General features: G+C 66.8%; 1 protein-coding gene across 2 annotated transcripts in view; it reads left to right on the forward strand.

Moving 5' to 3' along the window:
* The first annotated feature begins 1,514 nt into the window (after positions 1-1,514).
* LOC121280718 (protein FAM53A-like) overlaps positions 1,515-24,164 on the forward strand; it is a 146,147-nt gene continuing 123,497 nt past the window's right edge. For both annotated transcript variants that reach the window (XM_041192836.1, XM_041192838.1), the window contains exon 1: positions 1,515-1,589. The gene's annotated coding sequence lies outside the window, so the exon portion shown is untranslated. The remainder of the gene's footprint in view (positions 1,590-24,164) is intronic.

Genomic DNA, 24,164 nt, shown 5'->3' on the forward strand with positions numbered 1-24,164 from the left:
AATATAGAATTCAACCAGCACAAACAATAGCAAGTACTGAAGGTGGTAATGGCCTGCTACCATGTAGCCAGGCAGCTGTTCTCTTGTGATTTAAGTTCCTTTTTTGTGGCAATGGGACAGAAACTAGCATATTTATTTTTAAGAAAACACTTGTATGAAGTTTTTTTTGCCCCTCCTATCCTTTCAAAGTTTTTTTTAAATTCCCCTGAATGGGAACAAAAGAGTCACATGTGCTACATCATTTAATCACAGAAACAGAAGATCGCCCAAAGGAATATGAGCTGATTAATTTCGAAATTGGAGAAAACCAACAAATCCATGGGTCAAACTTTGTGATCTCATCGCAAATTAAAACGGATACAAACAAGCATTTAGTTAAGGTTAAAAACATTTCTTTTCCCCTGGACAATAGTTCAAGTATCCATCTGCGAGAACACTATAAATAACCCTCAAAGTTGTCTGAAATTACCATTAAACAAGAAAAACGAGAGAAAAAAATATATAGAACTTTCACCTCCTACAGTGGAAGTTTGCCAATTTTTTCCAAAATTTACATTTTATTTTTACTTGTACCACTGGAAATGCTAAACTTGACTGGTTACTACTGCAATGAGAAAAGGGGAAACACACAAATGAATGAATGTGACAAAAGTGAATAGGAATCAAAGCTCAATCAGCAGTTGCTGGGAGCAGCATGGGAACTGGGAGAGAAAACTACAACTCCCAGTAGCGTCTGGACTGCAGGTAGACTGTTCCAACCTGACAGAGGGCAGATTGTTACAATTCCCACTCGCCTGCCAAAGCATCAAATCGTGACTTCCGAAAATAAAGTATTCTTCAAAAATGAATAACTTTATATAAAAACTAGGTATTTTATTTGGGTACAAACAAATGCCCATATCAGAGCTCTCGCTTTTATTTATTTCAACATACACCACCACCACTGGACTCGGTTGATTCAGTCCATCCGACTCGTTCAGCCTTTCTCTTTGGACTGAACCATAGCCGCGGAAGAGATGGGGGGGGGGGTTCTCGTACTACGCAGAGGCCTGTTTCCTCAAAGGCTTTCACTAAAAGCAACTAAACCCTCACACTAAACGGATTGCAATGTTAACTAATTACAATACTATCCTATAGATTGAGCAGGAGCGTTTCTGCCAGCAGCAGCTATTTCGGTTAAAGATTAACTCCCCCTTTTTCTGTACCCCATCCCCATTTCCCTGGTGAGCAAGTTTCCCTGAGCCGCCATTCTGGCTTCCGATAACGTGTTTGGAGGGGGGGGGGTGACTGGTAACAATTAATTCCGCACTTTCAAAAAAACAATTAGTTCACAATTTTGTAACCCTCAATGATTGTTTTTATAAAATATTCAGAGGTAGGTGAGGTTTTGGGTGGTAGGATGCAGGTGAGGTGCTCTATGTAGTGATCAGATTGATGGTGTTCCCCCCGGGTGCCCGATCGGAATTGGCAGCGGCCAGAGGGTATATAAGGTGGTGGAGTGGTCCCTGTTGCTCAGTTGCCTGGAGCGCGTTACTAAGGAGACAGTCGTGGCGGCAGGAGCAGGAGCAACAGGGACACTGATGGTGGCGGTGGGTGCATCCGCTTGTCAGCTGCAGCAAAACCCCTTAGCAACGGCGACATAACCCTCCTGGGGGTGGGTGGGTGGGGGTTTGCGGCCTGCCGCGGCCAAGCACACTCTTTATTTAAACAAAAACCAGCCACAGCAATTTGCCTCTGTTGGGTTAAGTGGAGAGTTAAATTTTGTTTCTGTGTGAGTTGGTCAGGTAAGTGCTGTTGTTTTGTGCAGGATCCCGGGCAGACTCTCAGTGCTGGGGAGAGGCTGCAGGATGAGATTTGGGAAAAGGGAGATTCTGCGAGAAGGGGACATCTGAGAGCCACTTGTTGGAACTTTCCATTCTTTCACCACCACCCACCCCCCCCCCAAACTCCATTCTGCCCACATGGAGTTTCTGACAGCTCCAAACTTTTTTATTTAGCAACTTCTCTTCCCGAGCAAAAAAAACCTCCAATTTATTTTCAACCTGGGGTACATATGTTTTATTCCTCTTGCATTGCATTCTGCAAGTGCAGCAGGTATTGAATTTTTTTTTACTCTATGTAGTAATTTTTGCCCATTGGATGGGGGAGGGGAGCCTCTTCATCTCTGCAGATGCCCTTATGCTTTGCAATGTCCCCAGACTGTTGCAGGTCTCATGCAGAAGTTGAACAGGCCTCTTCAGGTCCTGCTTCAGTAGCTGCCACTAGGAGGGGCATCAGAGTTGACTTGTCACGTTATCTCATTTCTGCCACCTCTCTCATTCTCACACACCCTTGTTTGCCCCTCCCCATCCCTCACGTTCCCCCCTCTCCATCACTCATGTTCCCCCCCTCCCCGTCTCTCACGTTCCCACTCCAACCCGTCCCTCACATTCCCCCACCTCCCTGTCCCTCATGTTTCCCCCACCTCCCTGTCCCTCACATTCACCCCCTCCCCATCTCTCATTTCCCTCATGTTCACCCCGTCCGTCATTCACGTTCCCCCTCTCCTCTTCCCTCACTTTCCATCCCTCGTTCCCACCCCACCCCGTCCCTCATGTTCCCATCCCTCATGTTCCTCCCCATCCCCGTCCCTCACGTTCCTCCCCTTCCCCATCCCTCACATTCCTCCCCCTCCCCGTCCCTCACGTTCCTCCCCTCCCCGTCCATCACGTTCCTCCCCTTCCCCATCCCTCACGTTCCTCCCCTCCCCGTCCCTCACGTTCCTCCCCTCCCCGTCCCTCACGTTCCTCCCCTCCCCGTCCCTCACGTTCCTCCCCTCCCCGTCCCTCACGTTCCTCCCCTCCCCGTCCCTCACGTTCCTCCCCTCCCCGTCCCTCACGTTCCTCCCCTCCCCGTCCCTCACGTTCCTCCCCTCCCCGTCCCTCACGTTCCTCCCCTCCCCGTCCCTCACGTTCCTCCCCTCCCCGTCCCTCACGTTCCTCCCCTCCCCGTCCCTCACGTTCCTCCCCTCCCCGTCCCTCACGTTCCTCCCCTCCCCGTCCCTCACGTTCCTCCCCTCCCCGTCCCTCACGTTCCTCCCCTCCCCGTCCCTCACGTTCCTCCCCTCCCCGTCCCTCACGTTCCTCCCCTCCCCGTCCCTCACGTTCCTCCCCTCCCCGTCCCTCACGTTTCTACCCCTCGCCGTGCCTCACTTTTCTTCCCGTCCCCATCCCTCACGTTCTCCCCCCACTCCCCGTCCCTCACGTTCCCCCCCTTCCACGTCACACTCCCCCGCTTCCCGTCACTCACGTTCTCCACCCCCTCCATGGTCACTTTTCCCCCTCCCCATCTCTCATGTCCCTCACGTTCACCTCACCCCGCCCGTCACTCAGGTCCCCCCGCTCCCCGTCCCTCACGTTCCCGCCCCCACCCTGTCCCCCTCATGTTCCCGTCCTTCACATTCTCCCCCACTTCCCGTCCCTCCCATTCCATTCCCCCCCCCCAGTCCCTCACGTTCCACCCCCCCCCCCAGTCCCTCAGGTTCCCACCCCTCCCGGTCCCTCAGGTTCCCACCCCTCCCGGTCCCTCAGGTTCCCACCCCTCCCGGTCCCTCAGGTTCCCACCCCTCCCAGTCCCTCAGGTTTCCACCCCTCCCAGTCCCTCAGGTTTCCACCCCTCCCGGTCCCTCAGTTTTCCACCCCTCCCGGTCCCTCACATTCACCCCTCCCCGTCCTTCACGTACCTCCCCCTCCCCGTCCTTCACGTACCTCCCCCTCCCCGTCCTTCACGTACCTCCCCCTCCCCGTCCTTCACGTACCTCCCCCTCCCCGTCCCTCACGTTCTCCACATCCCTCACGTTCTCGCCTCCCCGTCCCTCACGTTCCTCCCCCCCAGTTCCGCCCCCTCCCCATCCCTCACGTACCTCCCCGTACCTCCCCCTCCCCGTCCCTCACGTTTCCCTCCCTCCCCGTCAATCACGTTCCTTCTTCCCTGTCCCTCACAATCCCCCCTCCCTGTCCCACACGTCCCTCACATTCCCACCCCTCCCCGTCCCTCACATTCCCACCCCTCCCCGTCCCTCACGTTTCCCTCCCTCCCCGTCAATCACGTTCCCACCCCTCCCCGTCCCTCACAATCCCCCCTCCCTGTCCCACACGTCCCTCACGTTCCCACCCCTCCCCGTCCCTCACGTTCCCACCCCCCCCCGTCCCTCACGTTCCCCCCCCCCCCCCGTCCCTCACGTTCCCCCTCCCCGTCCCTCACGTTCTCCTCCCCATCCCTCACAATCCCCCCTCCCGGTCCCTAACGTTTACCCCCCCATTCCTCATGTTTACACCCCCTCCCAGTCCCTCACGTTCTCCCCCCCTTCCCGTCCCTCACGTTCTCCCCCCCCTTCCCGTCCCTCACGTTCTCCCCCCCCCTTCCCGTCCCTCACGTTCTCCCCCGCCTTCCCGTCCCTCACGTTCTCCCCCCCTTCCCGTCCCTCACGTTCTCCCCCCCTTCCCGTCCCTCACGTTCTCCCCCCCTTCCCGTCCCTCACGTTCTCCCCCCCTTCCCGTCCCTCACGTTCTCCCCCCCTCCCGTCCCTCACGTTCTACCCCCAACTTCCCGTCCCTCACGTTCTCCCCCCCACTTCCCGTCCCTCACGTTCTCCCCCCCACTCCCTGTCCCTCACGTTCTCCCCCCCCACTCCCTGTCCCTCACGTTCTCCCCCCCCACTCCCTGTCCCTCACGTTCTCCCCCCCACTCCCTGTCCCTCACGTTCTCCCCCCACTCCTCATTATTCACGTTCTCCCCCCACTCCCTGTCCCTCACGTTCTCCCCTCACGTTCTCCCTCACGTTCCCCCCCCTTCCGCGTCACGCTCCCCCGCTCCCCATCACTCAGGTTCCCCCCCCTTCTCCGTCACTCATGTTCCCCCCCTTCTCCGTCACTCATGTTCCCCCCCTTCCCCGTCACTCATTTTCCCCCCCCTTCCCCGTCACTCACGTTACTCCCTTTGCCCGTCCCTCATGTTCTCCACACCCTCCATGGTCACTCACTTTTTTCCCCCTCCCCATCTCTCATGTCCCTCACGTTCACCCCACCCCGCCTGTCACTCACCTTCCCCCGCTTCCCGTCCCTCACGTTCCCACCCCACCCCATCCCTAATGTTCCCGTCATTCACGTTCCCCTCCCTCGTGTTCCTCCCCCTCCCGGTCCCTCGCGTTCCACCCCCTCCCGGTCCCTCGCGTTCCACCCCCTCCCGGTCCCTCGCGTTCCACCCCCTCCCGGTCCCTCGCGTTCCACCCCCTCCCGGTCCCTCGCGTTCCACCGCCTCCCGGTCCCTCGCGTTCCACCCCCTCCCGGTCCCTCGCGTTGCACCCCCTCCCGTCCCTCGCGTTCCACCCCCTCCCGGTCCCTCGCGTTCCTCCCCCTCCCGGTCCCTCGCGTTCCTCCCCCTCCCGGTCCCTCGCGTTCCTCCCCCTCCCGGTCCCTCGCGTTCCTCCCCCTCCCGGTCCCTCGCGTTCCTCCCCCTCCCGGTCGCTCGCGTTCCTCCCCCTCCCGGTCCCTCGCGTTCCTCCCCCTCCCGGTCCCTCGCGTTCCTCCCCCTCCCGGTACCTCGCGTTCCTCCCCCTCGCGTTCCTCCCCCTCCCCGTCCCTCACGTTCCTCCCCCCAAGTTCCGCCCCCTCCCCATCCCTCCCGTTCCGCCCCCTCCCCATCCCTCACGTACCTCCCCGTACCTCCCCCTCCCCATCCCTCACGTTCCTTCTTCCCCGTCCCTCACTATCCCCCCTCCCTGTCCCACACGTCCCTCATATTCCCCGCCCCGTCCCTCACGTTCCCACCCCTCCCCGTCCCTCACGTTCCCACCCCTCCCCGTCCCTCACGTTCCCGCCCCTCCCCGTCCCTCACGTTCCCGCCCCTCCCCGTCCCTCACGTTCCCGCCCCTCCCCGTCCCTCACGTTCCCGCCCCTCCCCGTCCCTCACGTTCCCACCCCTCCCCGTCCCTCACGTTCCCACCCCTCCCCGTCCCTCACGTTCCCACCCCTCCCCGTCCCTCACGTTCCCCCCCCCTCCCCGTCCCTCACGTTCCCCCCCCTCCCCGTCCCTCACGTTCCCCCCCTCCCCGTCCCTCACGTTCCCCCCCTCCCCGTCCCTCACGTTCCCCCCCCTCCCCGTCCCTCACGTTCCCCCCCCCTCCCCGTCCCTCACGTTCCCCCCCCTCCCCGTCCCTCACGTTCCCCCCCCCTCCCCGTCCCTCACGTTCCCCCCCCTCCCCGTCCCTCACGTTCCCACCCCTCCCCGTCCCTCACGTTCTCCCCCCTCCCCGTCCCTCACGTTCCCCCCCTCCCCGTCCCTCACGTTCCCCCCCCTCCCCGTCCCTCAGGCTTCCCCCCCTCCCCGTCCCTCACGTTCCCACCCCTCCCCGTCCCTCAGGCTTCCCTCCCTCCCCGTCCCTCACGTTCCCCCCCCTCCCCGTCCCTCACGTTCCCCCCCCTCCCCGTCCCTCACGTTCCCCCCCCTCCCCGTCCCTCACGTTCCCCCCCCCCCCGTCCCTCACGTTCCCCCCCCTCCCCGTCCCTCACGTTCTCCTCCCCATCCCTCACAATCCCCCCTCCCGGTCCCTAACGTTTACCCCCCCATTCCTCATGTTTACACCCCCTCCCTGTCCCTCACGTTCTCCCCCACTTCCCGTCCCTCACGTTCTCCCCCCCCCTTCCCGTCCCTCACGTTCTCCCCCACTTCCCGTCCCTCACGTTCTCCCCCCCCCTTCCCGTCCCTCACGTTCTCCCCCCCCCTTCCCGTCCCTCACGTTCTCCGCCTCCCCTTCCCGTCCCTCACGTTCTCCCCCCCTTCCCGTCCCTCACGTTCTCCCCCGGTCCCCGTCCCTCACGTTCTACCCCCTTCCCGTCCCTCACGTTCTACCCCCTTCCCGTCCCTCACGTTCTACCCCCTTCCCGTCCCTCACGTTCTACCCCCTTCCCGTCCCTCACGTTCTCCCCCCCTTCCCGTCCCTCACGTTCTCCCCCCCTTCCCGTCCCTCACGTTCTCCCCCCCTCCCGTCCCTCACGTTCTCCCCCCCTTCCCGTCCCTCAAGTTCTCCCCCCCTTCCCGTCCCTCACGTTCTCCCCCCCTTCCCGTCCCTCACGTTCTCCCCCCCTTCCCGTCCCTCACGTTCTCCCCCCCTTCCCGTCCCTCACGTTCTCCCCCCCTTCCCGTCCCTCACGTTCTCCCCCCCACTTCCCTGTCCCTCACGTTCTCCCCCCCACTCCCTGTCCCTCACGTTCTCCCCCCCCACTCCCTGTCCCTCACGTTCTCCCCCCCACTCGTCATCCCTCACGTTCTCCCCCCACTCCCTGTCCCTCACGTTCTCCCTCACGTTCCCCCCCCCTTCCGCGTCACGCTCCCCCGCTCCCCATCACTCAGGTTCCCCCCCTTCTCCGTCACTCATGTTCCCCCCCTTCTCCGTCACTCATGTTCCCCCCCTTCCCCGTCACTCATTTTCCCCCCCCTTCCCCGTCACTCACGTTACTCCCTTTGCCCGTCCCTCATGTTCTCCACCCCCCTCCATGGTCACTCACTTTTTTCCCCCTCCCCATCTCTCATGTCCCTCACGTTCACCCCACCCCGCCTGTCACTCACCTTCCCCCGCTTCCCGTCCCTCACGTTCCCACCCCACCCCATCCCTAATGTTCCCGTCATTCACGTTCCCCTCCCTCGCGTTCCACCCCCTCCCGGTCCCTCGTGTTCCACCCCCTCCCGGTCCCCCGCGTTCCACCCCCTCCCGGTCCCTCGCGTTCCACCCCCTCCCGGTCCCTCGCGTTCCACCCCCTCCCGGTCCCTCGCGTTCCACCCCCTCCCGGTCCCTCGCGTTCCACCCCCTCCCGGTCCCTCGCGTTCCTCCCCCTCCCGGTCCCTCGCGTTCCTCCCCCTCGCGTTCCTCCCCCTCCCGGTCCCTCGCGTTCCTCCCCCTCCCGGTCCCTCGCGTTCCTCCCCCTCCCGGTCCCTCGCGTTCCTCCCCCTCCCGGTCCCTCGCGTTCCTCCCCCTCCCGGTCCCTCGCGTTCCTCCCCCTCCCGGTCCCTCGCGTTCCTCCCCCTCCCGGTCCCTCGCGTTCCTCCCCCTCCCGGTCCCTCGCGTTCCTCCCCCTCCCGGTCCCTCGCGTTCCTCCCCCTCCCGGTCCCTCGCGTTCCTCCCCCTCCCGGTCCCTCGCGTTCCTCCCCCTCCCGGTCCCTCGCGTTCCTCCCCCTCCCGGTCCCTCGCGTTCCTCCCCCTCCCGGTCCCTCGCGTTCCTCCCCCTCCCGGTCCCTCGCGTTCCTCCCCCTCCCGGTCCCTCGCGTTCCTCCCCCTCCCGGTCCCTCGCGTTCCTCCCCCTCCCGGTCCCTCGCGTTCCTCCCCCTCCCGGTCCCTCGCGTTCCTCCCCCTCCCGGTCCCTCGCGTTCCTCCCCCTCCCGGTCCCTCGCGTTCCTCCCCCTCCCGGTCCCTCGCGTTCCTCCCCCTCCCGGTCCCTCGCAGTTCTCCCCCCCACTCCCGGTCCCTCGCAGTTCTCCCCCCCACTCCCCGTCCCTCGCAGTTCTCCCCCCCACTCCCCGTCCCTCGCAGTTCTCCCCCCCCACTCCCCGTCCCTCGCAGTTCTCCCCCCCACTCCCCGTCCCTCGCAGTTCTCCCCCCCACTCCCCGTCCCTCGCAGTTCTCCCCCCCACTCCCCGTCCCTCGCAGTTCTCCCCCCCACTCCCCGTCCCTCGCAGTTCTCCCCCCCACTCCCCGTCCCTCGCAGTTCTCCCCCCCACTCCCCGTCCCTCGCAGTTCTCCCCCCCACTCCCCGTCCCTCGCAGTTCTCCCCCCCACTCCCCGTCCCTCGCAGTTCTCCCCCCCACTCCCCGTCCCTCGCAGTTCTCCCCCCCACTCCCCGTCCCTCGCAGTTCTCCCCCCCACTCCCCGTCCCTCGCAGTTCTCCCCCCCACTCCCCGTCCCTCGCAGTTCTCCCCCCCACTCCCCGTCCCTCACAGTTTACCCCCCCATCCCTCATGTTTACACCCCCTCCCTGTCCCTCACGTCCCCCAATCCCCGTCCCTCATGTCCCCCTCGTCCCTCACGTCCCTCAATCCCCGTCCCTCAGGTTCCTCCCCTCCCCGTCCCTCAGGTTCCTCCCCTCCCCGTCCCTCGCGTTTCTCCACCTGCCCGTCCCTCGTGTTCCCCTCCCCGTCCCTCACGTTCCTCCCCCCAAGTTCCGCCCCCTCCCCATCCCTCCCGTTCCGCCCCCTCCCCATCCCTCACGTTCCTTCTTCCCCGTCCCTCACTATCCCCCCTCCCTGTCCCACACGTCCCTCATATTCCCCGCCCCGTCCCTCACGTTCCCCCCCCTCCCCGTCCCTCACGTTCCCCCCCCTCCCCGTCCCTCACGTTCCCACCCCTCCCCGTCCCTCAGGCTTCCCCCCCCTCCCCGTCCCTCAGGCTTCCCCCCCTCTCCGTCCCTCAGGCTTCCCTCCCTCCCCGTCCCTCAGGCTTCCCCCCCTCCCCGTCCCTCAGGCTTCCCCCCCTCCCCGTCCCTCAGGCTTCCCCCCCTCCCCCGTCCATCAGGCTTCCCCCCCTCCCCGTCCCTCAGGCTTCCCCCCCTCCCCGTCCCTCACGTTCCCCCCCCCCCCCCCCGTCCCTCACGTTCCCCCTCCCCGTCCCTCACGTTCCCCCTCCCCGTCCCTCACGTTCCCCCTCCCCGTCCCTCACGTTCTCCTCCCCATCCCTCACAATCCCCCCTCCCGGTCCCTAACGTTTACCCCCCCATTCCTCATGTTTACACCCCCTCCCAGTCCCTCACGTTCTCCCCCCGTCCCCGTCCCTCACGTTCTACCCCCTTCCCGTCCCTCACGTTCTCCCCCCCTTCCCGTCCCTCACGTTCTCCCCCCCTTCCCGTCCCTCACGTTCTCCCCCCCTTCCCGTCCCTCACGTTCTCCCCCCTTCCCGTCCCTCACGTTCTCCCCCCCTTCCCGTCCCTCACATTCTCCCCCCCTTCCCGTCCCTCACGTTCTCCCCCCCTCCCGTCCCTCACGTTCTCCCCCCCTCCCGTCCCTCACGTTCTCCCCCCCACTCCCTGTCCCTCACGTTCTCCCCCCCACTCCTCGTCCCTCACGTTCTCCCCCCCACTCCCTGTCCCTCACGTTCTCCACCCCACTCCCTGTCCCTCACGTTCTCCACCCCCACTCCCTGTCCCTCACGTTCTCCCCCCCACTCCCTGTCCCTCACGTTCTCCCCCCCACTCCCTGTCCCTCACGTTCTCCCCCCCACTCCTCATCCCTCACGTTCTCCCCCCCACTCCCTGTCCCTCACGTTCTCCCCCCCACTCCCTGTCCCTCACGTTCTCCACCCCCACTCCCTGTCCCTCACGTTCTCCCCCCCACTCCTCATCCCTCACGTTCTCCCCCCCACTCCCTGTCCCTCACGTTCTCCCCCCCACTCCCTGTCCCTCACGTTCTCCCCCCCACTCCCTGTCCCTCACGTTCTCCACCCCCACTCCCTGTCCCTCACGTTCTCCCCCCCACTCCCTGTCCCTCACGTTCTCCCCCCCACTCCCTGTCCCTCACGTTCTCCCCCCACTCCCTGTCCCTCACGTTCTCCACCCCCACTCCCTGTCCCTCACGTTCTCCCCCCCACTCCCTGTCCCTCACGTTCTCCCCCCCACTCCCTGTCCCTCACGTTCTCCCCCCCACTCCTCATCCCTCACGTTCTCCCCCCCACTCCTCATCCCTCACGTTCTCCCCCCACTCCCTGTCCCTCACGTTCTCCCCCCCACTCCCTGTCCCTCACGTTCTCCCCCCCACTCCCTGTCCCTCACGTTCTCCCCCCCACTCCCTGTCCCTCACGTTCTCCCCCCCACTCCCTGTCCCTCACGTTCTCCCCCCCACTCCCTGTCCCTCACGTTCTCCCCCCACTCCCTGTCCCTCACGTTCTCCCCCCACTCCCTGTCCCTCACGTTCTCCCCCGCTCCCCATCACTCATGTTCCCCCCCTTCTCCGTCACTCATGTTCCCCCCCTTCTCCGTCACTCATGTTCCCCCCCTTCTCCGTCACTCATGTTCCCCCCCCTTCTCCGTCACTCATGTTCCCCCCCTTCTCCGTCACTCATGTTCCCCCCCTTCTCCGTCACTCATGTTCCCCCCCTTCTCCGTCACTCATGTTCCCCCCCTTCTCTGTCACTCATGTTCCCCCCCTTCTCCGTCACTCATGTTCCCCCCCTTCTCCGTCACTCATGTTCCCCCCCTTCTCCGTCACTCATGTTCCCCCCCTTCTCCGTCACTCATGTTCCCCCCCTTCTCCGTCACTCATCTTCCCCCCCTTCCCCGTCACTCATTTTCCCCCCCCTTCCCCGTCACTCACGTTACTCCCTTTGCCCGTCCCTCATGTTCTCCACACCCTCCATGGTCACTCACTTTTTTCCCCCTCCCCATCTCTCATGTCCCTCACGTTCACCCCACCCCGCCTGTCACTCACCTTCCCCCGCTCCCCGTCCCTCACGTTCCCACGCCACCCCATCCCTAATGTTCCCGTCATTCACGTTCCCCTCCCTCGCGTTCCACCCCCTCCCGGTCCCTCGCGTTCCACCCCCTCCCGGTCCCTCGCGTTCCACCCCCTCCCGGTCCCTCGCGTTCCACCCCCTCCCGGTCCCTCGCGTTCCACCCCCTCCCGGTCCCTCGCGTTCCACCCCCTCCCGGTCCTCGCGTTCCACCCCCTCCCGGTCCCTCGCGTTCCTCCCCCTCCCGGTCCCTCGCGTTCCTCCCCCTCCCGGTCCCTCGCGTTCCACCCCCTCCCGGTCCCTCGCGTTCCACCCCCTCCCGGTCCCTCGCGTTCCTCCCCCTCCCGGTCCCTCGCGTTCCTCCCCCTCCCGGTCCCTCGCGTTCCTCCCCCTCCCGGTCCCTCGCGTTCCTCCCCCTCCCGGTCCCTCGCGTTCCTCCCCCTCCCGGTCCCTCGCGTTCCTCCCCCTCCCGTCCCTCGCGTTCCTCCCCCTCCCGGTCCCTCGCGTTCCTCCCCCTCCCGGTCCCTCGCGTTCCTCCCCCTCCCGGTCCCTCGCGTTCCTCCCCCTCCCGGTCCCTCGCGTTCCTCCCCCTCCCGGTCCCTCGCGTTCCTCCCCCTCCCGGTCCCTCGCGTTCCTCCCCCTCCCGGTCCCTCGCGTTCCTCCCCCTCCCGGTCCCTCGCGTTCCTCCCCCTCCCGGTCCCTCGCGTTCCTCCCCCTCCCGGTCCCTCGCGTTCCTCCCCCTCCCGGTCCCTCGCGTTCCTCCTCCCTCCCGGTCCCTCGCGTTCCTCCCCCTCCCGGTCCCTCGCGTTCCTCCCCCTCCCGGTCCCTCGCGTTCCTCCCCCTCCCGGTCCCTCGCGTTCCTCCCCCTCCCGGTCCCTCGCGTTCCTCCCCCTCCCGGTCCCTCGCAGTTCTCCCCCCCACTCCCCGTCCCTCGCAGTTCTCCCCCCCACTCCCCGTCCCTCGCAGTTCTCCCCCCCACTCCCCGTCCCTCGCAGTTCTCCCCCCCACTCCCCGTCCCTCGCAGTTCTCCCCCCCACTCCCCGTCCCTCGCAGTTCTCCCCCCCACTCCCCGTCCCTCGCAGTTCTCCCCCCCACTCCCCGTCCCTCGCAGTTCTCCCCCCCACTCCCCGTCCCTCGCAGTTCTCCCCCCCACTCCCCGTCCCTCGCAGTTCTCCCCCCCACTCCCCGTCCCTCACAGTTCTCCCCCCCCACTCCCCGTCCCTCGCAGTTCTCCCCCCCACTCCCCGTCCCTCGCAGTTCTCCCCCCCACTCCCCGTCCCTCGCAGTTCTCCCCCCCACTCCCCGTCCCTCGCAGTTCTCCCCCCCACTCCCCGTCCCTCGCAGTTCTCCCCCCCACTCCCCGTCCCTCACAGTTTACCCCCCCACTCCCCGTCCCTCACAGTTTACCCCCCCACTCCCCGTCCCTCACAGTTCTCCCCCCCACTCCCCGTCCCTCACAGTTTACCCCCCCATCCCTCATGTTTACACCCCCTCCCTGTCCCTCACGTCCCCCAATCCCCGTCCCTCATGTCCCCCTCGTCCCTCACGTCCCTCAATCCCCGTCCCTCAGGTTCCTCCCCTCCCCGTCCCTCAGGTTCCTCCCCTCCCCGTCCCTCGCGTTTCTCCACCTGCCCGTCCCTCGTGTTCCCCTCCCCGTCCCTCACGTTCCTCCCCCCAAGTTCCGCCCCCTCCCCATCCCTCCCGTTCCGCCCCCTCCCCATCCCTCACGTTCCTTCTTCCCCGTCCCTCACTATCCCCCCTCCCTGTCCCACACGTCCCTCATATTCCCCGCCCCGTCCCTCACGTTCCCACCCCTCCCCGTCCCTCACGTTCCCCCCCCTCCCCGTCCCTCACGTTCCCACCCCTCCCCGTCCCTCAGGCTTCCCCCCCTCCCCGTCCCTCAGGCTTCCCCCCCTCCCCGTCCCTCAGGCTTCCCCCCCTCCCCGTCCCTCAGGCTTCCCCCCCTCCCCGTCCCTCAGGCTTCCCCCCCTCCCCGTCCATCAGGCTTCCCCCCCTCCCCGTCCCTCAGGCTTCCCCCCCTCCCCGTCCCTCACGTTCCCCCCCCCCCCCCCGTCCCTCACGTTCCCCCTCCCCGTCCCTCACGTTCCCCCTCCCCGTCCCTCACGTTCCCCCTCCCCGTCCCTCACGTTCCCCCTCCCCGTCCCTCACGTTCCCCCTCCCCGTCCCTCACGTTCCCCCTCCCCGTCCCTCACGTTCCCCCTCCCCGTCCCTCACGTTCCCCCTCCCCGTCCCTCACGTTCCCCCTCCCCGTCCCTCACGTTCCCCCTCCCCGTCCCTCACGTTCCCCCTCCCCGTCCCTCACGTTCTCCTCCCCATCCCTCACAATCCCCCCTCCCGTCCCTAACGTTTACCCCCCCATTCCTCATGTTTACACCCCCTCCCTGTCCCTCACGTTCTCCCCCCCTTCCCGTCCCTCACGTTCTCCCCCCCTTCCCGTCCCTCACGTTCTCCCCCCCCCTTCCTGTCCCTCACGTTCTCCCCCCGTCCCCGTCCCTCACGTTCTACCCCCTTCCCGTCCCTCACGTTCTCCCCCCTTCCCGTCCCTCACGTTCTCCCCCCCTTCCCGTCCCTCACGTTCTCCCCCCCCCCTTCCCGTCCCTCACGTTCTCCCCCCCCTTCCTGTCCCTCACGTTCTCCCCCCGTCCCCGTCCCTCACGTTTCTACCCCCTTCCCGTCCCTCACGTTCTCCCCCCCCTTCCCGTCCCTCACGTTCTCCCCCCCTTCCCGTCCCTCACGTTCTACCCCCTTCCCGTCCCTCACGTTCTCCCCCCCTTCCCGTCCCTCACGTTCTCCCCCCCTTCCCGTCCCTCACGTTCTCCCCCCCTTCCCGTCCCTCACGTTCTCCCCCCCTTCCCGTCCCTCACGTTCTCCCCCCCTTCCCGTCCCTCACGTTCTCCCCCCCTCCCGTCCCTCACGTTCTCCCCCCCTTCCCGTCCCTCACGTTCTCCCCCCTTCCCGTCCCTCACGTTCTCCCCCCCTTCCCGTCCCTCACGTTCTCCGCCTCCCCTTCCCGTCCCTCACGTTCTCCCCCCCTTCCCGTCCCTCACGTTCTCCGCCTCCCCTTCCCGTCCCTCACGTTCTCCCCCCCACTCCCTGTCCCTCACGTTCTCCCCCCCACTCCCTGTCCCTCACGTTCTCCCCCCCACTCCCTGTCCCTCACGTTCTCCCCCCCACTCCCTGTCCCTCACGTTCTCCACCCCCACTCCCTGTCCCTCACGTTCTCCCCCCCACTCCCTGTCCCTCACGTTCTCCCCCCCACTCCCTGTCCCTCACGTTCTCCCCCCCACTCCCTGTCCCTCACGTTCTCCCCCCCACTCCCTGTCCCTCACGTTCTCCCCCCCACTCCCTGTCCCTCACGTTCTCCCCCCCACTCCCTGTCCCTCACGTTCTCCACCCCCACTCCCTGTCCCTCACGTTCTCCACCCCCACTCCCTGTCCCTCACGTTCTCCCCCCCACTCCCTGTCCCTCACGTTCTCCCCCCCACTCCCTGTCCCTCACGTTCTCCCCCCCACTCCTCATCCCTCACGTTCTCCCCCCCCACTCCCTGTCCCTCACGTTCTCCCCCCCACTCCCTGTCCCTCACGTTCTCCACCCCCACTCCCTGTCCCTCACGTTCTCCCCCCCACTCCTCATCCCTCACGTTCTCCCCCCCACTCCCTGTCCCTCACGTTCTCCCCCCCACTCCCTGTCCCTCACGTTCTCCCCCCCACTCCCTGTCCCTCACGTTCTCCACCCCCACTCCCTGTCCCTCACGTTCTCCCCCCACTCCCTGTCCCTCACGTTCTCCCCCCCACTCCCTGTCCCTCACGTTCTCCCCCCCACTCCCTGTCCCTCACGTTCTCCACCCCCACTCCCTGTCCCTCACGTTCTCCCCCCCACTCCCTGTCCCTCACGTTCTCCCCCCCACTCCCTGTCCCTCACGTTCTCCCCCCCACTCCTCATCCCTCACGTTCTCCCCCCCACTCCCTGTCCCTCACGTTCTCCCCCCCACTCCCTGTCCCTCACGTTCTCCCCCCCACTCCCTGTCCCTCACGTTCTCCCCCCCACTCCCTGTCCCTCACGTTCTCCCCCCCACTCCCTGTCCCTCACGTTCTCCCCCCCACTCCCTGTCCCTCACGTTCTCCCCCCCACTCCCTGTCCCTCACGTTCTCTCCCCCCCACTCCCTGTCCCTCACGTTCTCCCCCCCACTCCCCGTCCCTCACGTTCTCCCCCCCACTCCCCGTCCCTCACGTTCTCCCCCCCACTCCTCATCCCTCACGTTCTCCCCCCCACTCCTCATCCCTCACGTTCTCCCCCCCACTCCTCATCCCTCACGTTCTCCCCCCACTCCTCATCCCTCACGTTCTCCCCCCACTCCCTGTCCCTCACGTTCTCCCCCGCTCCCCATCACTCAGGTTCCCCCCCCTTCTCCGTCACTCATGTTCCCCCCCTTCTCCGTCACTCATGTTCCCCCCCTTCTCCGTCACTCATGTTCCCCCCCCTTCTCCGTCACTCATGTTCCCCCCCTTCTCCGTCACTCATGTTCCCCCCCTTCTCCGTCACTCATGTTCCCCCCCTTCTCCGTCACTCATGTTCCCCCCCTTCTCCGTCACTCATGTTCCCCCCCTTCTCCGTCACTCATGTTCCCCCCCCTTCTCCGTCACTCATGTTCCCCCCCTTCTCCGTCACTCATCTTCCCCCCCTTCCCCGTCACTCATTTTCCCCCCCCCTTCCCCGTCACTCACGTTACTCCCTTTGCCCGTCCCTCATGTTCTCCACACCCTCCATGGTCACTCACTTTTTTCCCCCTCCCCATCTCTCATGTCCCTCACGTTCACCCCACCCCGCCTGTCACTCACCTTCCCCCGCTCCCCGTCCCTCACGTTCCCACGCCACCCCATCCCTAATGTTCCCGTCATTCACGTTCCCCTCCCTCGCGTTCCTCCCCCTCCCGGTCCCTCGCGTTCCACCCCCTCCCGGTCCCTCGCGTTCCACCCCCTCCCGGTCCCTCGCGTTCCACCCCCTCCCGGTCCCTCGCGTTCCACCCCCTCCCGGTCCCTCGCGTTCCACCCCCTCCCGGTCCCTCGCGTTCCACCCCCTCCCGGTCCCTCGCGTTCCACCCCCTCCCGGTCCCTCGCGTTCCTCCCCCTCCCGGTCCCTCGCGTTCCACCCCCTCCCGGTCCCTCGCGTTCCACCCCCTCCCGGTCCCTCGCGTTCCTCCCCCTCCCGGTCCCTCGCGTTCCTCCCCCTCCCGGTCCCTCGCGTTCCTCCCCCTCCCGGTCCCTCGCGTTCCTCCCCCTCCCGGTCCCTCGCGTTCCTCCCCCTCCCGGTCCCTCGCGTTCCTCCCCCTCCCGGTCCCTCGCGTTCCTCCCCCTCCCGGTCCCTCGCGTTCCTCCCCCTCCCGGTCCCTCGCGTTCCTCCCCCTCCCGGTCCCTCGCGTTCCTCCCCCTCCCGGTCCCTCGCGTTCCTCCCCCTCCCGGTCCCTCGCGTTCCTCCCCCTCCCGGTCCCTCGCGTTCCTCCCCCTCCCGGTCCCTCGCGTTCCTCCCCCTCCCGGTCCCTCGCGTTCCTCCCCCTCCCGGTCCCTCGCGTTCCTCCCCCTCCCGGTCCCTCGCGTTCCTCCCCCTCCCGGTCCCTCGCGTTCCTCCCCCTCCCGGTCCCTCGCGTTCCTCCCCCTCCCGGTCCCTCGCGTTCCTCCCCCTCCCGGTCCCTCGCGTTCCTCCCCCTCCCGGTCCCTCGCGTTCCTCCCCCTCCCGGTCCCTCGCGTTCCTCCCCCTCCCGGTCCCTCGCGTTCCTCCCCCTCCCGGTCCCTCGCGTTCCTCCCCCTCCCGGTCCCTCGCGTTCCTCCCCCTCCCGGTCCCTCGCGTTCCTCCCCCTCCCGGTCCCTCGCGTTCCTCCCCCTCCCGGTCCCTCGCGTTCCTCCCCCTCCCGGTCCCTCGCGTTCCTCCCCCTCCCGGTCCCTCGCGTTCCTCCCCCTCCCGGTCCCTCGCGTTCCTCCCCCTCCCGGTCCCTCGCGTTCCTCCCCCTCCCGGTCCCTCGCGTTCCTCCCCCTCCCGGTCCCTCGCGTTCCTCCCCCTCCCGGTCCCTCGCGTTCCTCCCCCTCCCGGTCCCTCGCGTTCCTCCCCCTCCCGGTCCCTCGCGTTCCTCCCCCTCCCGGTCCCTCGCGTTCCTCCCCCTCCCGGTCCCTCGCGTTCCTCCCCCTCCCGGTCCCTCGCGTTCCTCCCCCTCCCGGTCCCTCGCGTTCCTCCCCCTCCCGGTCCCTCGCGTTCCTCCCCCTCCCGGTCCCTCGCGTTCCTCCCCCTCCCGGTCCCTCGCGTTCCTCCCCCTCGCGTTCCTCCCCCTCCCGGTCCCTCACGTTCCTCCCCCTCGCGTTCCTCCCCCTCCCCGTCCCTCACGTTCCTCCCCCTCCCCGTCCCTCACGTTCCTCCCCCCCAGTTCCGCCCCCTCCCCATCCCTCCCGTTCCGCCCCCTCCCCATCCCTCACGTACCTCCCCGTACCTCCCCCTCCCCGTCCCTCACGTTCCTTCTTCCCCGTCCCTCACTATCCCCCCCTCCCTGTCCCACACGTCCCTCATATTCCCCGCCCCGTCCCTCACCTTCCCACCCCTCCCCGTCCCTCACGTTCCCCCCCCTCCCCGTCCCTCACGTTCCCCCCCCTCCCCGTCCCTCAAGTTCCCCCCCCCTCCCTGTCCCTCACGTTCTCCACCCCACTCCTCGTCCCTCACGTTCTCCCCCCCCACTCCCTGTCCCTCACGTTCTCCACCCCCACTCCTCGTCCCTCACGTTCTCCACCCCCACTCCCTGTCCCTCACGTTCTCCCCCCCACTCCCTGTCCCTCACGTTCTCCCCCCCACTCCTCGTCCCTCACGTTCTCCCCCCAACTCCTCGTCCCTCACGTTCTCCCCCCCACTCCTCGTCCCTCACGTTCTCCCCCCCACTCCCTGTCCCTCACGTTCTCCCCCCCCACTCCTCTTCCCTCACGTTCTACCCCCACTCCTCATACCTCACGTTCTCCCCCCACTCCTCATACCTCACGTTCTCCCCCCACTCATCCCTCACGTTCTCCCCCCACTCATCCCTCACGTTCTCCCCTTCCCCTTCCGCGTCACGCTCCCCCGCTCTCAATCACTCATGTTCACCCCTTCCCCGTCACTCATGTTCCCCCCCCCTTCCCCGTCACTCATGTTCCCCCCCCCTTCCTCGTCACTCATGTTCCCCCCCCCTTCCCCGTCACTCATGTTCCCCCCCCTTCCCCGTCACTCATGTTCCCCCCCCCTTCCCCGTCACTCATGTTCCCCCCCCTTCCCCGTCACTCATGTTCCCCGCCCCTTCCCCGTCACTCATGTTCCCGCCCCTTCCCCGTCACTCATGTTCCCCCCCCTTCCCCGTCACTCATGTTCACCCCCTTCCCCGTCACTCATGTTCACCCCCTTCCCCGTCACTCATGTTCACCCCCTTCCCCGTCACTCATGTTCCCCCCCCCTTCCCCGTCACTCATGTTCCCCCCCCCTTCCTCGTCACTCATGTTCCCCCCCCCTTCCCCGTCACTCATGTTCCCCCCCCTTCCCCGTCACTCATGTTCCCCCCCCTTCCCCGTCACTCATGTTCCCCCCCCTTCCCCGTCACTCATGTTCCCGCCCCTTCCCCGTCACTCATGTTCCCGCCCCTTCCCCGTCACTCATGTTCCCCCCCCTTCCCCGTCACTCATGTTCCCCCCCCTTCCCCGTCACTCATGTTCCCCCCCCTTCCCCGTCACTCATGTTCCCCCCCCTTCCCCGTCACTCATGTTCCCCCCCCTTCCCCGTCACTCATGTTCCCCCCCCTTCCCCGTCACTCATGTTCCCCCCCCTTCCCCGTCACTCATGTTCCTCCCCCTTCCCCGTCACTCACGTTACTCCCCCTTCCACGTCACTCACGTTACTCCCTCTGCCCGTCCCTCACGTTCCCGCCCCTCCCCGTCCCTCACGTTCCCGCCCCTCCCCGTCCCTCACGTTCCCGCCCCTCCCCGTCCCTCACGTTCCCGCCCCTCCCCGTCCCTCACGTTCCCGCCCCTCCCCGTCCCTCACGTTCCCCCCCCTCCCCGTCCCTCACGTTCCCGCCCCTCCCCGTCCCTCACGTTCCCCCCCCTCCCCGTCCCTCACGTTCCCCCCCCTCCCGTCCCTCACGTTCCCCCCCCTCCCCGTCCCTCACGTTCCCCCCCCTCCCCGTCCCTCACGTTCCCCCCCCCTCCCCGTCCTCACGTTCCCCCCCCTCCCCGTCCCTCACGTTCCCCCCCCTCCCCGTCCCTCACGTTCCCCCCCCTCCCCGTCCCTCAGGCTTCCCCCCCTCCCCGTCCCTCAGGCTTCCCCCCCTCCCCGTCCCTCAGGCTTCCCCCCCTCCCCGTCCCTCAGGCTTCCCCCCCTCCCCGTCCCTCAGGCTTCCCCCCCTCCCCGTCCCTCAGGCTTCCCTCCCTCCCCGTCCCTCATGTTCCCTCCTCCCCATCCCTCACAATCCCCCCCCACCGTCCCTAACGTTTATCCCCCCCCCCATCCCTCATGTTTCCTGTCCCTCATGACCCCCAATCCCCGTTCCTCTCCCCGTGCCGCACGTTCCCCTCCCCGCCCCTTGGGTTCTCCCGTCCCTCACGTTCCCGCCCCTCCCCGTCCCTCACGTTCCCGCCCCTCCCCGTCCCTCACGTTCCCGCACCTCCCCGTCCCTCACGTTCCCCCTCATCCCTCACGTTCCTCCCGCTCCCTGTCCCTCACGTTCCTCCCGCTCCCTGTACCTCACGTTCCGCCCGCTCCCTGTACCTCACGTTCCTCCCCTGCCTGTCCCTCACGTTCCTCCCGCTCCCTGTACCTCACGATCCTCCCCTGCCTGTCCCTCACGTTTCTTCACCTCCCCGTCCCTCACGTTTCCCTCCCCTTTCTTCACGTTCCCGTAGCCTTCCCCGTCCCTCACGTTCTCGACTCCCTGTCCCTCACGTTCCTCCACCTCCCCGTTCCTCACGTTCTCCCCCCCTTCCTGTCCCTCACGTTCTCCCCCCTTCCTGTCCCTCACGTTCTCCCCCCTTCCCGTCCCCCACGTTCTCCACCCCCACTCCCTGTCCTTCACGTTCTCCACCCCCCCTTCCCGTCCCCCACGTTCTCCACCCCCACTCCCTGTCCCTCACGTTCTCCCCCCCACTCCTCGTCCCTCACGTTCTCCCCCCACTCCTCGTCCCTCACGTTCTCCCCCCACTCATCCCTCACGTTCTCCCCTTCCCCTTGCGCGTCACGCTCCCCCGCTCTCAATCAATCATGTTCCCCCCTTCCCCGTCACTCATGTTCACCCCCTTCCCCGTCAATCATGTTCCCCCCCCTTCCCCGTCAATCATGTTCCCCCCCCTTCCCCGTCACTCATGTTCCCCCCCCTTCCCCGTCACTCATGTTCCCCCCCCTTCCCCGTCACTCATGTTCCCCCCCCTTCCCCCGTCACTCATGTTCCCCCCCCTTCCCCGTCACTCATGTTCCCCCCCCTTCCCCGTCACTCATGTTCCCCCCCCCTTCCCCGTCACTCATGTTCCCCCCCCTTCCCCGTCACTCATGTTCCCCCCCCTTCCCCGTCACTCATGTTCCCCCCCCTTCCCCGTCACTCATGTTCCCCCCCCTTCCCCGTCACTCATGTTCCCCCCCCTTCACCGTCACTCATGTTCCCGCCCCTTCCCCGTCCCTCATGTTCCCCCCCCCTTCCCCGTCACTCATGTTCCCCCCCCCTTCCCCGTCACTCATGTTCCCCCCCCCTTCCCCGTCACTCATGTTCCCCCCCCTTCCCCGTCACTCATGTTCCCCCCCCTTCCCCGTCACTCATGTTCCCCCCCTTCCCCGTCACTCATGTTCCCCCCCCTTCCCCGTCACTCATGTTCCTCCCCCTTCCACGTCACTCACGTTACTCCCTCTGCCCGTCCCTCATGTTCTCCACCCCCCTCCATGGTCATTCACTTTTCCCCCTCCCCATCTCTCATGTCCCTCACGTTCACCCCACCCCGCCTGTCACTCACCTTCCCCCGCTTCCCGTCCCTCACGTTCCCACCCCACCCCATCCCTAATGTTCCCGTCCTTCACGATCCTCCCCCTCACGTTCTTCCCCCTCCCGGTCCCTCACGTTCTTCCCCCTCCCCGTCCCTCACGTTCTCCCCCCACTCCCCGTCCCTCACGTTCTCTCCCCGTCCCTCGCGTTCTCCCCCCACTCCCCGTCCCTCGCGTTCTCCCCCCACTCCCCGTCCCTCGCGTTCTCCCCCCACTCCCCGTCCCTCGCGTTCTCCCCCCGCTCCCCGTCCCTCGCGTTCTCTCCCCGCTCCCCGTCCCTCGCGTTCTCTCCCCGCTCCCCGTCCCTCGCGTTCTCCCCCCGCTCCCCGTCCCTCGCGTTCTCCCCCCGCTCCCCGTCCCTCGCGTTCTCCACCCCCACCCCTGTCCCTCACGTTCTCCCCCCCACTCCCTGTCCCTCACGTTCTCCCCCCCCACTCCCTGTCCCCCTCACCGTTCTCGCACCCCCCACTCCCTGTCCCTCACGTTCTCCACCCCCACTCCCTGTCCCTCACGTTCTCCCCCCCACTCCCTGTCCCTCACGTTCTCCCCCCCACTCCCCTGTCCCTCACGTTCTCACCCCCCACTCCTCATCCCTCACGTTCTCCCCCCCCACTCCCTGTCCCTCACGTTCTCCCCCCCACTTCCCTGTCCCTCCACGTTCTCCCCCCCCACTCCCTGTCCCTCACGTTCTCTCCCCCCCACTCCCTGTCCCTCACTTCTCCCCCCCACTCCCTGTCCCTCACGTTCTCCCCCCCACTCCCTGTCCCTCACGTTCTCCCCCCCACCACTCCCCGTCCCTCACGTTCTCCCCCCCACTCCCCGTCCCTCACGTTCTCCCCCCCACTCCCCGTCCCTCACGTTCTCCCTCCCCCCACTCCTTCATCCCTCACGTTCTCCCCCCCACTCCTCATCCCTCACGTTCTCCCCCCCACTCCTCATCCCTCACGTTCTCCCCCCACTCCTCATCCCTCACGTTCTCCCCCCACTCCCTGTCCCTCACGTTCTCCCCCGCTCCCCATCACTCAGGTTCCCCCCCTTCTCCGTCACTCATGTTCCCCCCCTTCTCCGTCACTCATGTTCCCCCCCTTCTCCGTCACTCATGTTCCCCCCCTTCTCCGTCACTCATGTTCCCCCCCTTCTCGCGTCACTCATGTTCCCCCCCTTCTCCGTCACTCATGTTCCCCCCCTTCTCGTCACTCATGTTCCCCCCCTTCTCCGTCACTCATGTTCCCCCCCTTCTCCCGTCACTCATCTTCCCCCCCTTCCCCGTCACTCATTTCCCCCCCCTTCCCGTCACTCACGTACTCCCTTTGCCCGTCCCTCATGTTCTCCACACCCTCCATGGTCACTCACTTTTTTCCCCCTCCCCATCCTCATGTCCCTCACGTTCACCCCACCCCGCCTGTCACTCACCTTCCCCCGCTCCCCGTCCCTCACGTTCCCACGCCACCCCATCCCTAATGTTCCCGTCATTCCACGTTCCCCTCCCTCGCGTTCCTCCCCCTCCCGGTCCCTCGCGTTCCACCCCCTCCCGGTCCCTCGCGTTCCACCCCCTCCCGGTCCCTCGCGTTCCACCCCCTCCCGGTCCCTCGCGTTCCACCCCCTCCCGGTCCCTCGCGTTCCACCCCCCTCCCGGTCCCTCGCGTTCCACCCCCTCCCGGTCCCTCGCGTTCCTCCCCCTCCCGGTCCCTCGCGTTCCTCCCCCTCCCGGTCCCGTCGCGTTCCTCCCCCTCCCGGTCCCCTCGCGTTCCTCCCCCCTCCCGGTCCCTCGCGTTCCTTCCCCTCCCGGTCCTCGCGTTCCTCCCCCTCCCGGTCCCTCGCGTTCCTCCCCCTCCCGGTCCCTCGCGTTCCTCCCCCTCCCGGTCCCTCGCGTTCCTCCCCCTCCCGGTCCCTCGCGTTCCTCCCCCTCCCGGTCCCTCGCGTTCCTCCCCCTCCCGGTCCCTCGCGTTCCTCCCCCTCCCGGTCCCTCGCGTTCCTCCCCCCTCCCGGTCCCTCGCGTTCCTCCCCCTCCCGTCCCTCGCGTTCCTCCCCCTCCCGGTCCCTCGCGTTCCTCCCCCTCCCGGTCCCTCGCGTTCCTCCCCCTCCCGGTCCCTCGCGTTCCTCCCCCTCCCGGTCCCTCGCGTTCCTCCCCCTCCCGGTCCCTCGCGTTCCTCCCCCTCCGGTCCCTCGCGTTCCTCCCCTCCGGTCCCTCGCGTTCCTCCCCCTCCCGGTCCCTCGCGTTCCTCCCCCTCGCCGTTCCCCTCGCGTTCCTCCCCCTCCCGGTCCCCTCTCGCGTTCCTCCCCCCTCCCGGTCCCTCGCGTTCCTCCCCCTCCCGGTCCCTCGCGTTCCTCCCCCTCCCGGTCCTCGCGTTCCTCCCCTCCCGTCCCCCTCGCGTTCCTCCCCTTCCCGTCCCCTCGCGTCCTCCCCCTCCCGGTCCCTCGCGTTCCTCCCCCTCCCCGGTCCCTCGCGTTCCTCCCCCTCCCGGTCCCCTCGCGTTCCTCCCCCTCCCGGTCCCTCGCGTTCCTCCCCTCCGGTCCCTCGCGTTCCTCCCCCTCCCCCGGTCCCTCGCGTTGTTCCTCCCCCCCTCCCGTCCCCCTCGCGTTCCTCCCCCTCCCGGTCCCTCGCGTTCCTCTCCCTCCCGGTCCCTCGCGTTCCTCCCCCTCCCGGTCCC

Source organism: Carcharodon carcharias, chromosome 8 (genome assembly GCF_017639515.1).
Source record: "Carcharodon carcharias isolate sCarCar2 chromosome 8, sCarCar2.pri, whole genome shotgun sequence".
NCBI classification, from domain to species: Eukaryota; Metazoa; Chordata; class Chondrichthyes; order Lamniformes; family Lamnidae; genus Carcharodon; species Carcharodon carcharias.